The sequence below is a fragment of the Oncorhynchus mykiss genome, chromosome 2 (genome assembly GCF_057628025.1).
Source record: "Oncorhynchus mykiss isolate SJ-2025 chromosome 2, ASM5762802v1, whole genome shotgun sequence".
Taxonomy (NCBI): domain Eukaryota; kingdom Metazoa; phylum Chordata; class Actinopteri; order Salmoniformes; family Salmonidae; genus Oncorhynchus; species Oncorhynchus mykiss.
The window spans coordinates 69,397,151-69,414,485 of record NC_143023.1 but is presented as its reverse complement, the minus strand read 5'-3'; the positions used below and the strand labels follow the sequence as shown (position 1 = coordinate 69,414,485).

The window sequence follows — 17,335 nt, the reverse complement described above, 5'->3', positions numbered from 1 at the left end:
CCCAACCTGAAGCCATGGATTACAGGCAACATTCACACTGAGTTAAAGGTTAGAGCTGCCGCTTTCAAGGAGCGGAACTCTAAACCGGAAGCCTATTAGAAATCCAGCTATGCCCTCCGACGAACCATCAAACAGGCAAAGCGTTAATATAGGACTAAGATCGGCTACGACGCTCGTCGGATGTGGCAGGGCTTGCAAACTATTACAGACTACAAAGGGAAGCACAGCCGAGAGCTGCTCAGTGACACGTGCCTACCAGACGAGCTAAATAACTTCTATGCTCGCTTTGAGGAAAGTAACACTGAAAAATGGGTGAGAGCATCAGCTGTTCCAGATGACTGTGTGATCACACACTCAGCAGCCAATGTGAGTAAGACCTTTAAACAGATCAACATTCACAAGCCGAAGGGCCAGACGGATTACAAGGACATGTCCTCCGAGCATTGCGCTAACCAACTGGCAAAAGTCTTCACTGATATTTTCAACCTCTCCCTGTCTGAGTCTGTAATACCACCATGTTTCAAGCAGACCACCATAGTCGTGGTGCCCAAGAACACTAAGGTAACCTGCCTAAATTACTACCGACCCGTAGCACTCACGTCTGTAGCCATGAAATGCTTTGAAAGGCTGGTCATGGCTCACATCAACACCATTATTCCAGAAACCCTAGACCAACTCCAATTTGCATACCGCTCCCAACAGATCCACAGATGTACTCCACACTGCCCTTCCACACCTGAACAAAAGGAACACCTATGTGAGAATGCTATTCATTGACTACAGCTCAGCGTTCAACATCATAGTGCCCTCAAAGCTCATCACTAAGCTAAGGACCCTGGGACTAAGCACCTGTGTCACCTGCATGCCCAAGCACAAGTTGCCTGACTAGCTACTGCCCCATGAGAAGATTCAGACAAATTACTAGACAGACTCGATCCTCTCAATCCATATGACGTTAGACACATTTGACAGAAGTACCGAAAGTAACAAATTATTGTACCGAATCGTTTTTCATTTTCTAGTATCGAAAAAGTACCGAAGTTTCAGTGCACTAAATCGAATTTTATTTGTCACATACACATGGTTAGCAGATGTTAATGCGAGTGTAGCAAAATGATTGTGCTTCTAGTTCCGACAATGCCGTAATAACCAACGAGAAATCTAACCTAACAATTTCACAACAACTACCTTATACACACAATGTAGCGGTTCTTCTCCTCTTCTGATGAGTATGAAATATCAGACCAATGCGCAGCGTGGTAAGTGTCCATAATATATTTATTAACCTGAACACTGAAAACAAAAGACCAAGAGAAATAAAATAAAACCGATACAGTTCTGTATGGTAAAACACAGAAAACAAAACCCATGTGGGCAAGAGCTACCTAAGTATGGTTCTCAATCAGAGACAACGATAGACAGCTGTCCCTGATTGAAAACCATACCCGGCCAAAAACAAAGAAATACAAAAACATAGAAAAAGGAACATAGAATTCCCACCCTAGTCACACCCTGGCCTAACCAAAATAGAGAATAAAAGCCTATGGCCAGGGCGTGACACACAAGTGTAAAGGGATGAAGAATATGTACATAAAGATATATGAATGAGTGATGGTACAGAACGGCATAGGCAAGATGCAGTAGATGGTATCGAGTACAGTATATACATATGAGATGAGTAATGTAGGGTATGTAAACATTATATTAAGTGGCATTGTTTAAAGTGTCTAGTGATACATGTATTACATAAAGATGGCAAAATGCAGTAGATTATATAGAGTACAGTATATACATATGAGATGAGTAATGTAGGGTATGTAAACATTATATTAAGTGGCATTGTTTAAAGTGTCTAGTGATACATTTTTTACATACATTTTTCCAATATTAAAGTGGCTGGAGTTGAGTCAGTATGTTGGCAGCAGCCACTCAATGTTAGTGCTGGCTGTTTAATAGTCTGATGGCCTTGAGATAGAAGCTGTTTTTCAGTCACTCGGTCTCAGCTTTGATGCGCCTGTACTGACCTCGCCTTCTGGATGATAGCGGGGTGAACAGGCAGTGGCTCAGGTGGTTGTCCTTGATGATCTTTATGGCCTTCCTGTGACATCGGGCGGTGTAGGTGTCCTGCAGACCTCACTACCCTCTGGAGATCCTTACGGTTGTGGGCGGAGCAGTTGCCGTACCAGGTGGTGATACAGCCCGACAGGATGCTCTCGATTGTGCATATGAAAAGTTTGAGTGCTTTTGGTGACAAGCCAAATTTCTTCAGCCTCCTGAGGTTGAAGAGGCGCTGCTGTGCCTTCTTCACGATGCTGTCTGTGTGGGTGGACCAATTCAGTTTGTCCGTGATGTGTACGCCGAGGAACTTAAAACTTACTACCCTCTCCACTACTGTCCCGTCGATGTGGATAGGCGGGTGCTCCCTCTGCTGTTTCCTGAAGTCCACAAAAATCTCCTTTGTTTTGTTGACGTTGAGTGTGAGGTTATTTTCCTGACACCACACTCCGAGGGTCCTCACCTCCTCCCTGTCGGCCGTCTCGTCTTTGTTGGTAATCAAGCCTACCACTGTAGTGTCGTCTGCAAACTTGATGATTGAGTTGGAGGCAGTCGTGGGTGAACAGGGAGTACAGGAGAGGGCACCCTTGTGCGGCCCCAGTATTGAGGATCACCACCCGGGGGCGGCCTGTCAGGAAGTCCAGTACCCAGTTGCACAGGGCGGGGAAGAGACCCAGGGTCTCGAGCTTGATGACGAGTTTGGAGGGTACTATGGTGTTAAATGCTGAGCTGTAGTCGATGAACAGCATTCTCACATAGGTATTCTTCTTGTCCAGATGGGTTAGTGCAGTGTGGTTGCGATTGCGTCGTCTGTGGACCTATTGGGGCGGTAAGCAAATTGGAGTGGGTCTAGGGTGTCAGGTAGGGTGGAGGTGATATGGTCCTTGACTATTCTCTCAAAGCACTTCATGATGACGTAAGTGAATGCTACGGGGTGGTAGTCGTTTAGCTCAGTTACCTTAGCTTTCTTGGGAACAGGAACAATGGTGGCCCTCTTGAATGTGGGAACAGCAGACTGGGATAAGGATTGATTGAATATGTCCGTAAGCACACCAGCCAGCTGGTCTGCGCATGCTGAGTGACGCGCCTGGGGATGCCGTCTGGGCCTGCAGCCTTGCGAGGGTTAACACGTTTAAATGTTTTACTCACGTCGGCTGCAGTGAAGGAGAGTCTGCAGGTTTTGGTAGCGGTCCATGTCAGTGGCACTGTATTGTCCTCAAAGCGAGCAAAGAAGTTGTTTAGTCTGTCTGGGAGCAAGTCATCCTGGTCTGCGACGGGGCTAGTTTTCTTTTTGTAGTCTGTGATTGACTGTAAATCCTGCCACATACCTCTTGTGTCTGAGCTGTTGAATTGCGACTCTACGACTCTGTCTCTATACTGACGCTTAGCTTGTTTGTTTGCCTTGCGGAGGGAATAGCTACACTGTTTGTATTCGGTCATGTTTCCGGTCACCTTGCCCTGGTTAAAAGCAGTGGTTTGCGCTTTCAGTTTCGCGCGAATGATGCCATCAATCCACGGTTTCTGGTTTGGGAATGTTTTAATAGTTGCTGGGGGTGCGACATCACCGATGCACTTGCTAATAAACTCGCTCACCGAATCAGCGTATTCATCAATGTTATTTATAGCTAATTTAGAAGGGTACTGTGTGTATTTTTTCATCTGACAAACTGAGAAAATAAGATAATCTAATTCAATAGCTCTTCATTACAGTTATCACTATCAAACTAATGCATTCAGGGGCTACATATATATTTACGTCCATGAAACAAGGTGCTCCTCTTCAGCTGATAAGCAGCACTCATGTGTGTGTGTGTGTGTGTGTGTGTGTGTCCCAGTTTAAATGTAGTGTGTGTCCCAGTTTAAATGTAGTGTGTGTCCAGTATCCTCTCTACCACATTACTGTGTGCTGACTGTTGGTTCGTCTTGGGTGTGATGAACCTCTCTACCACATTACTGTGTGCTGACTGTTGGTTAGTCTTGGGTGTGATGAACCTCTCTACCACATTACTGGGTGCTGACTGTTGGTTAGTCTTGGGTGTGATGATCCTCTACCACATTACTGGGTGCTGACTGTTGGTTAGTCTTGGGTGTGATGATCCTCTCTACCACATTACTGGGTGCTGACTGTTGGTTAGTCTTGGGTGTGATGAACCTCTCTACCACACTACTGTGTGTTGACTGTTGGTTAGTCTTGGGTGTGATGATCCTCTCTACCACATTACTGGGTGCTGACTGTTGGTTAGTCTTGGGTGTGATGAACCTCTCTACCACATTACTGTGTGCTAACTGTTGGTTCGTCTTGGGTGTGATGAACCTCTCCCACATTACTGTGTGCTGACTGTTGGTTAGTCTTGGGTGTGATGATCCTCTCTACCACATTACTGGGTGCTGACTGTTGGTTAGTCTTGGGTGTGATGAACCTCTACCATATTACTGGGTGCTGACTGTTGGTTAGTCTTGGGTGTGATGAACCTCTCTATCACATTACTGTGTGCTGACTGTTGGTTAGTCTTGGGTGTGATGAACCTCTACCACATTACTGGGTGCTGACTGTTGGTTAGTCTTGGGTGTGATGAACCTCTCTACCACATTACTGGGTGCTGACTGTTGGTTAGTCTTGGGTGTGATGTATGATCCTCTCTCCACACGGAGGGAGTTCCAGCTTGTTTTTCCTGGGTTGTCGGTAACTCTGTGGACATCTGGTTTTCCGTCCAGTCTGCTCTCTTTCTTTCCCGCTCTCTCAGGGTGGATTTTCATTAATTTTTCCATAATCGGAGCTGTGCTGCTTGGAAACAGGCGGTTGCCACAGAGACATAGCTCATCGGAGACTTAAAGAAGAATAGGAACACTGCATCTAAGTGATCTCAGCATTTCATTGGTTGGGATGGCTCTGAATAGGGCCCAGGCTTTCTTTCTTTTACATTTTCCCACCCTCCCTATATAACACATTATCTCTGTCTTTGGTGGGATGATACTATGACTTCCTATCGATGTTATTAGGAGTGGTTTAAGGGGTGGAATTACATTTTTATGAGTTGTCAATACTACGATACATTAGATACAGAGAATATGGTACCAGATCCATTTTCCATCATTGCACTCACCTCTCACCCACTACTGCACTAATGGACCACTACTACTACTACTACAACCTGAGTATGAAATGAAAAAGTATAGTTCAGGATGATGACAAAGCAGTGACATTAAGACAGGAGAAGATATGGATCCTGTTGCACACTGTCTAATTACTCCTCCTCCCTGTGTGGTGTCCCAGGGGTCTTGCCAGACGGGTGCCACTGTGTGCAACCTCCACCTGTGGGCATGTCATTTCCACCTGGCTGGGCACACAGGCCAGCGTAATTACTGGCCTGCCAGCCTGCCACAGCACAGAGACAACGCCCTGACGCCCATGTTGTTTGTTATTCGCAGGCTGCCACTTAATTTGATTTCCTCCTCTCACTGGCTCCCCTGAGTGCCCTGCGAACTACTCTGGGACGCCTGAGAGGGGTGGGGTTAAGGGTTGGGGATAGTCCCATATGGGGGTGCACTCCTAAACAATAATGTGTTGACAGAAAGGATGGAGTGTTTTTACTGCATGCTGTAACTTCTGTGGACCTGCGCCCAGACAGAGGCTGAGGAGTGAGATTGCTGAGATTCTCTGGTAACATTCATAGTGCATCCAGCAGGGGTGGGGGTGGCAGCTTTGTGCTGCTTCTGAAAAATAAGTGTCTGTTAAGTCTGTTAAGTCTGTTGAGGCAGAGAGGAGCAGAGAGGAGAGGAGCAGGCCAAGGTTAATTCTGCTGCTGTTGGAGCTGACAGTGGAGAGTAGATTGCTCTTTAATAAATGCCAGGCCTCAGCTGACACAGCAGCAACCCGCAGGCCTACAGACAGACAGCACCACACCCACTGCCAAATCCATCGTCAGTCTGTACACCACACTCACACAAACTCACACCTTGCTGTAGCTAATAGCTATGAGAGGGGAGAGAGACTAGATAGCTACGAGATAGATGCTAAAAAGATAGCTACGAGATAGATAGATAGCTACGAAATAGATAGCTACTAGATAGATAGTTAGCTACTAGATTGAGAGAGAGATAGCTACGTACTAAATACAGTTGAAGTTGGAAGTTTACATACACTTAGGTTGGAGTCATTGAAACTCGTTTTTCAACCACTCCACAAATGTCTTGTTAACAAACTATAGTTTTAGCAAGTTGGTTAGGACATCTACTTTGTGCATGACACAAGGCATTTTTCCAACAATTGTTTACAGACAGATTATGTCACTTATAATTCACTGTATCACAATTCCAGTGGGTCAGAAGTTTACATACACTAAGTTGACTGTGCCTTTATAAAGCTTGGAAAATTCCAGAAAATGTAATGGCTTTAGAAGTTTCTGATAGGCTAATTGACTTAATTTGAGTCAATTGGAGGTGTACCTGTGGATGTATTTCAAGGCCTACCTTCAAACTCAGTGCCTCTTTGCTTGACATCATGGGAAAAGCATAAGAAATCAGCCAAATAATTATACAAAAAAATAATTGTAGACCTCCACAAGTCTGGTTCATCCTTGGGAGCAATTTCCAAACGCTTGAAGGTACCACGTTCATCTGTACAAACAATAGTACGCAAGCATAAACACAATGGGACCACGCAGCCGTCATACCACTCAGGAAGGATACGCGTTCTGTCTCCTAGAGATGAACGTACTTTGGTGCGAAAAGTGTAAATTAATCCCAGAACAACAGCAAAGGACCTTGTGAAGATGCTGGAGGAAACAGGTACAAAAGTATCTATATCAACAGTAAAACAAGTCCTATATCGACATAACTTGAAAGGCCGCTCAGCAAGGAAGAAGGAAGAAGCCAAAGCTTTGCTGCAGGAGGGACTCTTTTAACCAAAAGATCACAGATAAGATCATTATTTTTACATTAATTTTAGGCCCTGATGACATAGCAGCGGGAGGCAGGAGTTTAATGGTGTGGCTCGGGGCAGGCAGGAGGTTAATGGTGTGGCTCGGGGCAGGCAGGAGGTTAATGGTGTGGCTCGAGGCAGGCAGGAGGTTAATGGTGTGGCTCGGGGCAGGCAGGAGATTAATTGTGTGGCTCGTGGCAGGCAGGAGGTTAATGGTGTGGCTCGTGGCAGGCAGGAGGTTAATGGTGTGGCTCGGGGCAGGCAGGAGATTAATTGTGTGGCTCGGGGCGGGCAGGAGGTTAATGTTGTGGCTCGGGGTGGGCAGGAGGTTAATGTTGTGGCTCAGGCTGGGCAGGAAGTTAATGGTGTGGCTCGGGGCGGGCAGGAGGTTAATGGTGTGGTTCGGGGCGGGCAGGAGGTTAATGGTGTGGCTCGGGGCGGGCAGGAGGTTAATGGTGTGGCTCAGGGCAGGCAGGAGGTTAATGTTGTGGCTTGGGGCAGGTAGGGCGTGGCCCCTGGTCTCCTCTCCACTCAGCGTGGCAATAGATACACTGCCACAACGCATAGTAGCCTACTGTATGGCCTTTAAGGCTGACAACCATTAGGCCACAACTGCAGGAAAGCAGAATAACAGTTAAATATTTTATCAGGTCAATAATTCAGCTGCTGCCGTGGGAGGCACAGAGATAGGAGAAAGGTGAGAGCAAAGTAGTGAGGGAGGAAGGGAGAGAGGTAGCGGGAGCAAGGGAGAGAGGTAGAGTGAGCATCAGACCCAAGATGACATTCCCCAGGAAGGGCCTGATAACCATGGTAACTGGAGCTGAATGTCATGATGCAGAGTAGTGAAGGGGGGGGGGGACTAGTGAGCAAGCGACAGAGAAAGTTAGACTATAATGAAGTGGAGGGCTGGCAGCAGTGAGGGGTGTAGTACATACAGTGAGGAGAACAAGTTTTTGATACACTGCCAATTTTGCAGGTTTTCCTACTTACAAAGCATATTTGTAATATCTGTAATTTTTATCATAGGTATACTTCAACTGCAAGAGACGGAATTTAAAACAAAAATCCAGAAAATCACATTGTATGATTTTTAAGTAATTAATTTGCATTTTATTGCATGACATAAGTATTTGATACATTAGAAAAGCAAAACTTAATATTTGGTTAAGAAACCTTTGTTTGCAATTACAGAGATCATACGTTTCCTGTAGTTCTTGACCAGGTTTGCACAACACTGCAGCAGGGATTTTGGCCCACTCCTCCATACAGACCTCCAGATCCTTCAGGTTTCGGGGCTGTCGCTGGGCAATACGGACTTTCAGCTCCCTCCAAAGATTTTCTATTGGGTTCAGGTCTGGAGACTGGCTAGACCACTCCAGGACCTTGAGATGCTTCTTACGGAGCCACTCCTTAGTTGCCCTGGCTGTGTGTGTTTGGTCGTTGTCATGCTGGAAGACCCAGCCACGACCCATCTTCAATGCTCTTACTGAGGGAAGGAGGTTGTTGGCCAAGATCCCGCGATACATGGCCCCATCCATCCTTCCCTCAATACGGTGCAGTCGTCCTGTCCCCTTTGCAGAAAAGCATCCCCAAAGAATGATGTTTCCACCTCCATGCTTCACGGTTGGGATGGTGTTCTTGGGGTTGTACTCATCCTTCTTCTTCCTCTAAACACGGCGAGTGGAGTTTAGACCAAAAGGCTCTATTTTTGTCTTATCAGACCACATGACCTTCTCCCATTCCTCCTCTGGATCATCCAGATGGTCATTGGCAAACTTCAGACGGGCCTGGACATGCGCTGGCTTGAGCAGGGGACCTTGCGTGCACTGCAGGATTTTAATCCATGACGGCGTAGTGTGTTACTGATGGTTTTCTTTGAGACTGTGGTCCCAGCTCTCTTCAGGTCATTGACCAGGTCCTGCCGTGTAGTTCTGGGCTGATCATTCACCTTCCTCGTGATCATTGATGCCCCACGAGGTGAGATCTTGCATGGAGACCCAGACGGAGGGTGATTGACCGTCATCTTGAACTTCTTGAATTGCGCCAACAGTCGTTACCTTCTCACCAAGCTGCTTGCCTATTGTCCTGTAGCCCATCCCAGCCTTGTGCAGGTCTACAATTGTATCCCTGATGTCCTTACACAGCCTTCTAGTCTTGGCCTTTGTGGAGAGGTTGGAGTCTGTTTGATTGAGTGTGTGGACAGGTGTCTTTTATGCAGGTAACGAGTTCAAACAGGTGCAGTTAATACAGGTAATGAGTGGAGAACAGGAGGGCTTCTTTAAAGAAAAACGAACAGGTCTGTGAGAGCCGGAATTCTTACTGGTTGGTAGGTGATCAAATACTTATGTCATGCAATAAAATGCAATTTAATTACATAAAAATCATACAATGTGATTTTCTGGATTTTTGACCTCTACATGCTTTGTAAGTAGGAAAACCTGCAAAATCGTCAGTGTATCAAATACTTGTTCTCCCCACTGTATCTGAGTTGTGTGTTGTTTCAATTCAGTGTCCATCTAGAAAAGGCACTATGTCTATCTGTAAATCAGAAGCGTCCCGTGGAGAGTAATGACATAACAATCTAGTATGTTCAGAAGTGGTGAGAGAGGGTGGGAGAGGTTTAAGAGTGGATTGAAAAAAAACACACATGGAAAGGGAGTGGTGAAGAAGGGACAGGTAGCGAAGGACATTAGGGGTTGAGATGGGAGAAGTAGGAAGCACATGAGGGGTTGAGAGAAGGAGAAGGGAGAGGTAGTGAAGGACATGATGGGTTGAGATAGAAGGGAGAGGTAGCAAAGGTCATGAGGATTTGAGAGAAGGAGAAGGGAGAGGTAGCGAAGGACATGAGGGGTTGAGAGAAGGAGAAGGGAGAGGTAGCGAAGGACATGAGGGGTTGAGATAGAGGGAGAGGTAGCGAAGGACATGAGGAGTTGAGAGAGGGAGAAGGGAGAGGTAGCAAAGGACATGAGGAGTTGAGAGAGTGAGAAAGAAGAAGGGAGAGGTAGCAAATGACATGAGGAGTTGAGAGAGGGAGAAAGGAGAGGTAGCGAAGGACATGAGGAGTTGAGAGAGAGTTGAGAGAGGGAGAAAGGAAAAGGGAGAGGTAGCGAAGGACATGAGCAGTTGAGATTGAGGGAGAAAGGAGAAGGGAGAGGTAGCGAAGGACATGAGGGGTTGATATGGAAGGAGAAGGGAGAGGTAGCGAAGGACATGAGGGGTTGAGAGAAGGAGAAGGGAGAGGTAGCGAAGGACATGAGGGGTTGAGAGAAGGAGAAGGGAGAGGTAGCGAAGGACATGAGAAGTTGAGAGAGGGAGAAAGGAGAAGGGAGAGGTAGCGAAGGACATGAGGAGTTGAGAAAGGAGAAGGGAGAGGTAGTGAAGGACATGAGGAGTTGAGGTAGAGGGAGAGGTAGAGAAGGACATGAGGAGTTGAGATAGAGGGAGAGGTAGTGAAGGACATGAGAAGTTGAGATGAAGGGAGAGGTAGCGAAGGACATGAGGAGTTGAGATAGAGCTGTAGCGAAGGACATAGAGGGAGAAGGGAGAGGTAGCAAAGGACATGAGGGGTTGAGATTGAAGGAGAAGGGAGAGGTAGCGAAGGACATGAGGGGTTGAGATTGAAGGAGAAGGGAGAGGTAGCGAAGGACATGAGTTGAGATAGAGATGTAGCGAAGGACATAGAGGGAGAAGGTAGAGGTAGAGAAGGACATGAGGAGTTGAGATTGAGGGAGAAAGGAGAAGGGAGAGGTAGCGAAGGACATGAGGGGTTGAGATTGAAGGAGAAGGGAGAGGTAGCGAAGGACATGAGGGGTTGAGAGAAGGAGAAGGGAGAGGTAGCGAAGGACATGAGGAGTTGAGAAAGGAGAAGGGAGAGGTAGTGAAGGACATGAGGAGTTGAGGGAGAGGTAGAGAAGGACATGAGGAGTTGCGATAGAGGGAGAGGTAGCGAAGGACATGAGTTGAGATAGAGATGTAGCGAAGGACATGAGGAGTTGAGAAAGGAGAAGGGAGAGGTAGCGAAGGACATGAGGAGTTGAGGGAGAGGTAGCGAAGGACATGAGGGGTTGAGAGAAGGAGAAGGGAGAGGTAGCGAAGGACATGAGGAGTTGAGAAAGGACAAGGGAGTTGAGAAAGGAGAAGGGAGAGGTAGTGAAGGACATGAGGAGTTGAGGGAGAGGTAGAGAAGGACATGAGGAGTTGCAATGGAGGGAGAGGTAGCGAAGGACATGAGTTGAGATAGAGATGTAGCGAAGGACATGAGGAGTTGAGAAAGGAGAAGGGAGAGGTAGCGAAGGACATGAGGAGTTGAGGGAGGGGTAGCGAAGGACATGAGGAGTTGAGGGAGGGGTAGTGAAGGACATGAGTGGTTGAGATAGAGGGAGAGGTAGCGAAGGACATGAGGGGTTGAGATAGAGGGAGAAAGGTGAAGGAAACCATGTTTGTGGACAGTACTATGATGATGTCAAGGACACCATACATGCATACATACAGAGAAGGACACACCTCCCCTTTGACATGGATGGCATAACTTGTGCTTTGAGTAGAACTGTAGATACTGTATTCTAATGTACTATGTTCTTTTCTATTGAATATATTAAATAAGAGGCAATGCTGTCATGATGATGGCTATAGAATTCCCACGCAGAGCTATTGATCACAGTGGACTTTTTCTAGCTGCGTTCTGGGTTTACCTTCAGCTACATTCTTCTCTGCTGGATTATGCTCTACAGGTGTGGCCAGGGGATTATCATAGATGTCGATACCGGAGGCCATTTGGTTTTCACATGGAGCTCCGCGGTGACGGCTGCAGTGACCTTCCTGAAGAACGTCCATGTTGTGCCCCAGGACAGCTAATGCTGCTGAACATTGATCTTTGACCTTTCCCTTCATTGCTAATTCAACTGGGGGTGCTGCTCACAGAAAGACATCCACTCACTGGTCTCTTTCTTCATCTGGAGGCCCTATTCACAAACACAGAGAATAGAAGAGAGACAACGGCAGTATATAGGGCTCTGTAAAATCGGCATTGCAGAGAACGCGGACGGTATCACAGAAACCATACATTAAACAATGGGTTTAACTTTGTAGGGAATCAACTAAATGTATTGAATTTATTAGAAAAGTAATTAATTTGCCCAAGATTATCATAGGACATGAACAAAATGCATCGGTGATTCGTATTTTCCTTCAACTTTCTGAGAGGTTCAATGGCACAAGAATGCCCCTGTATGTGTGTGCACGTTTGTCTACCACTTAGCGATGATGCTAATGTCATGACAACCGTCTTCTGGTAGGTGGAAAAACTTTCCCAAAAAACTTCTCAATTAAATGGTAACTACAAAGTAGCTAGTGCCTACCTGGCAGAATGATATCATGATTGTTTGCATCAATCCAGTGGCCATTTGTTTTGCAAACTTTGCAGTCACATTAGCACTACAGAAGCATTGCTAACCAAACAACGGTGTCTGGCTGGTGCACACTTGAATTACAGAGTAACTACACCCAAAAATCTACATTTAGTTTATTTAGATTTTGTGGTCTCCTGATGTCGTTTAAGGATTGTTGTAAACTTAGAACATCCAATTTTGTTTTTTGTTTTATTAAAAAAGTGTTTATAGAGCAAAACTCTGAAAAAACTGAAACCTGGAAAAACTAAATGGGGAAAAAATGCATGTTGGGAGAGAAAAACATATTTTATAGGGCCCTATACAGTAATTGTTTATGAAAATAACTGTTCATGTAATATCAGCGCTTGGTCTCAGGAAATTGGATCAGACCACCGGTCTCTCCTGGGAGAGGAAGAGGAAGCAGCCCACTGTTTAATTGTAATGTGACATGACGGTTTGTCCACAGAGCCCTCATCCCTCTGTATAGTTACTGTACAGTACACAACATGCAGTAAAGGGAGAGCCATAAACGGAAGTGATCAATATTTTCTGTATCCTTATCTGTTCTAGACCCGTAGTGGAGGCTCCGGGGGTGGTTAAACAGCCTCTGCTGTGGTTCTGCTGTAATCAGAGTAGCATCTCTCCATCTGAAGAACTCAGAGCAGGCGTCTGCCACAGAGGCTCCCTGTACAGTACCTTGAGTAGTGGACCATGAGGCCTGAGCAGCAGCTGCTGACAGAGCCAGCCAAGTGATCATGACCACACACACACACACACACACATTGGGATAATTAACCCTCAGTGATGGATAGCCATCTGTGCATAATGTCCAGCACCTGACTGTTCATAATTACTGTGCAGTCTCTCAGGATCATCAGTGGAGTGGAGTGCTGTTCAGCTCACCCACCACACAGACGGTTACAGTGGAACAGGAAGTTGTGTAACCCGGGGGAAAAGTGCAAGCCTATTAGCCTAGTCCCAGATCTGTTTGTGCTGTATAGCCAAGTCCTACTGTATGGTCATTGGTTATGCCAAACATAACAGATCTGGGACCAGAATAGTATAGTACTGCATGAAACCTAAAAATGTCCTACATTACATTTAACCTGCACCCCTTTATCCCCATCACTATCCTAATCCTCCATTTTGAGCTGTGATCAAAATGTGTATTTTTGAAGATAAGATAACAGTGGCTAAGAATGGGAGTAGATTAGAACATGGGGTGTTGTGGTGATGCAGTATGAGAAGGGTATATTATAATACCAATAAACAGGCACTTTGTGGGCTTTTAATCCTAATCTGTGCTGGTGCTGGGGAGTAGTGGTGCTGGTACTGGATCTCACAGGGCTGGGTGAGAAGGGCAGGCAGGAAGTTACCTGTTTGATGTGGACCCACACAGGAGCAGGGAGCAGGCAGGGTGCAGCCAGGCTCAGGGAGGGACCAGGGACCTTATATCTCAGCAGGAAGTAGATCGCCTCTGATGGCCCTGCTCTAATTAGGAAGGAAAGGTCACCTCTGTCGCTGCGTTGGCACTAAACAAATGGAGGCCACCTTGACTAGACTGGCCCATGGAGTTTAAAATGCACCATAGTTCACACTAATAATTTTACATTTCATGGTTCGTAGGTTTCCTCACTACAAAGGTGGGATGAGGTTTATGCATTAAGGTGCTATCAGGCTTTCCCTGTATTGGCCGAACGGCTTTTCTTCTTTTCACTTTGGAAAATGTCAATTTGGGATTCAGGGGGAGTAAGGAATGTGTACCGTCTCTTTTTCATGGAGCGAGAGAGGGAGATATACATTATTCAAATCCCTCAGCATCCATTTAAAGGGAGCCTGCTTACTCTAATGAATGAATGCTGATGAAGATTGCTCTATTCTCCCCAGCCTGGCACAGGGGTGATAATGAATCGCTATGATGTGTTTGTTTGAAACTGATTTAAATTCAATAGGCAATCACAGTCCCCATTATCCATGTGTGCGTCATTCTATGAAGCAAAATAAAAATGAGAGAGTGATGGGGGAAAAAATCAGTACAGTTACATATCGTAATATTATTTGGGACGGTATTATCTTGATACTTTGACTCAAAGTACTCCCTTCACAGAACAGCGCAAACTGGCTCTAACCAGAATAGAAAGAGCAGTGGGAGGCACCGGTGCACAACTGAGCAAGAGAACAAGTACATTAGATTGTCTAGTTTGAGAAACAGACGCCTCACAAGTCCTCAACTGGCAGCTTCATTAAATAGTACCCGCAACACAACAGTGAAGAGGCAACTCTGGGATGCTGGTCTTCTAGGCTAGTTCCTCTGTCCAGTGTCTGTATTCTTTTGCCCATCTTAATCTTTTATTTTTATTGGCCAGTCTGAGATATGGCTTTTTCTTTGCAACTCTGCCTAGAAGGCCAGCATCCCGGAGTCCCTTCTTCACTGTTGATGTTAAGACTGGTGTTTTGTGGGTACTATTTAACCTCTCTGGGATATGTGACGCTAGCGTCCCACCTGTCCAAAAGCCAGTGAAAATGCAGAGCGCCAAATTCAAATAAATTACTATAAAAATCTAACTTTCATGAAATCACACATGTAAGATACAATTAAAGCTACACGTTGTGAATCCAGCCAACATGTCAGATTTCAAAAAGGGTTTTCGGCAAAAGCAAACAATGCTATTATCTGAGGGTAGCACCTCCGTAAACAAAAAGAGAAAACATATTTCAACCCTGCAGGCGCAACATAAAACGCAGAAATAAAAATATAAATCATGCCTTACCTTTGACGAGCTTCTTTTGTTGGCACTCCAATATGTCCCATAAATTCATAAATTCATACAAATTGTCCTTTTGTTCGATTAATTCCGTCGATATATATCTAAAATGTCCATTTATTTGACGGGTTTGATCCAGAAAAACACAGGTTCCAACTTGCGCAATGTGATTACAAAATATCTCAAAAGTTACCTGTAAACTTTGCCAAAACATTTCAAACTACTTTTGTAATACAACTTTAGGTATTTTTTTTTAGTAAATAATCGATAAAATTGAAGACGGGATGATCTGTGTTCAATACAGGAAGAAAACAAACTGACTCTACCTTTCTGGTCACGCACATCTATCTAACAGTACACTTGAAGTGACCCTCGTTTTGAACACGGTTACTTCTTCATTACACAAAGGAAAAACCTCAACCAATTTCTAACGACTGGTGACATCCAGTGGAAGCGGTAGGAACTGCAAGACGGTCCCTTAGAAATCAGGATACCCAATGAAATCCCATTGAAAAGAGTGACCTCAAAAAAAAAAAATCTGAATGGTTTGTCCTTGGGGTATCGCATGCTACATAAGTTCTGTTATACTCAAAGACAGTTTTAGAAACTTCAGAGTGTTTTCTATTCAAATCTACTAATAATATGCATATCTTATCTTCTGGGGATGAGTAGGAGGCAGTTGAATTTGGGCATGCATTTCATCCGGATGTGAAAATACTACCCCCTGTCACCAAGAAGTTAATGAATCTGCCAGTTGAGAACTTGAGGCATCTATTTCTCAAACTAGACAATCTAATGTACTTGTCCTCTTGCTCAGTTGTGCACTGGGGCCTCCCACTCCTCTTTCTATTCTGGTTAGAGACAGTTTGCTTTGTTCTGTGAAGGGAGTAGTACACAGCGTTGTACAAGATCTTCAGTTTATTGGCAATTTCTTGCATGGAATAGCCTTCATTTCTCAGAACAAGAATAGACTGACAAGTTTCAGAAGAAAGTTCTTTGTTTCTGGCCATTTTGAGCCTGTAATCGAACCCACAAATGCTGATGCTCCAGATACTTAAGTAGTCTAAAGAAGGCCAGTTGTATTGCTTATTTAATCAGGATAACAGTTTTCAGCTGTGCTAGCATATTTGAAAGGGGTTTTCTAATGATCAATTAGCCTTTTAAAATGATAAACTTGGATTAGCTAACACAACGTGCCATTGGACAGAGGAGTGATGGTTGCAGGTAATGAATGGGCTTATGTACGCCTATGTAGATATTCCATAAAAATCTGCCTTTTCTAGCTACAAATGTAATTTACAACATTAACAATGTCTACACTGTATTTCTGATCAATGTCTATGCTGCATTTCTGATCAATTTGATATTGTTTTAAGGGACAAAAATGTGCTTTTATTTAAAAAACAAGGACATTTCTAAGTGACCCCAAACTTTTGAACCATAGTGTATACAGTACCAGTCAAAAGTTTGGACACACCTACTCATTCCAGGGTTTTCTTGGAATGCATTTCAATTAACGGGTGTGCCTTGTTAAAAGTTCATTTGTGGAATTTCTTTCCTTCTTAACCTGTAGTGACTCCCAGCCCGTGAACGGGCCCGTTATCATCATCTGACACTAATTAGCATAACGCAACGGACGTAAATCTTCCTAGAAAATCTTCCTATTCATGAAAATCACAAATGAAATATATTGAGACACAGCTTAGCCATTTGTTAATCACACTGTCATCTCAGATTTTCAAAATATGCTTTACAGCCAATGCTAGACAAGCATTTGTGTAAGTTTATCATAGCCTAGCATAGCATTATGCCCTGCTAGCAGCAGGCAACCTTGTCACGGAAATCAGAAAAGCAATCAAATAAAATCATTTACCTTTGAAGAACTTCAGATGTTTTCACTCAGGAGACTCCCAGTTAGATAGCAAATGTTCCTTTTTTCCAAAAATATTATTTTTGTAGGCGAAATAGCTCCGTTTGTTCTTCACGTTTGGCTGAGAAATCGACCGGAAAATGCGGTCACTACAACGTTGAAACTTTTTTTCCAAATTAGCTCCATAATATCGACAGAAACATGGCAAACGTGGTTTAGAATCAATCCTCAAGGTGTGTTTCACATATCTATTCGATAATATATCCACCGGGACAATTGGTACTTTACGCAAGATTTTCTGCGGGAGCCATCATGTGACCACTTGCTCAATGTGGTC

At 44.8% G+C, this 17,335-nt stretch overlaps 1 protein-coding gene and 1 long non-coding RNA gene across 4 annotated transcripts in view; both read left to right on the top strand.

Moving 5' to 3' along the window:
- The window catches only part of gnao1a (guanine nucleotide binding protein (G protein), alpha activating activity polypeptide O, a), a 145,654-nt gene that overhangs the window by 91,002 nt on the left and 37,317 nt on the right, over positions 1-17,335 (top strand). The window lies entirely within an intron of this gene.
- On the top strand, positions 10,706-11,040 carry LOC149985197 (uncharacterized). The gene is made up of 2 exons (XR_016488050.1): positions 10,706-10,767; positions 10,919-11,040. It is a non-coding gene; the product is annotated as an uncharacterized LOC149985197 (long non-coding RNA).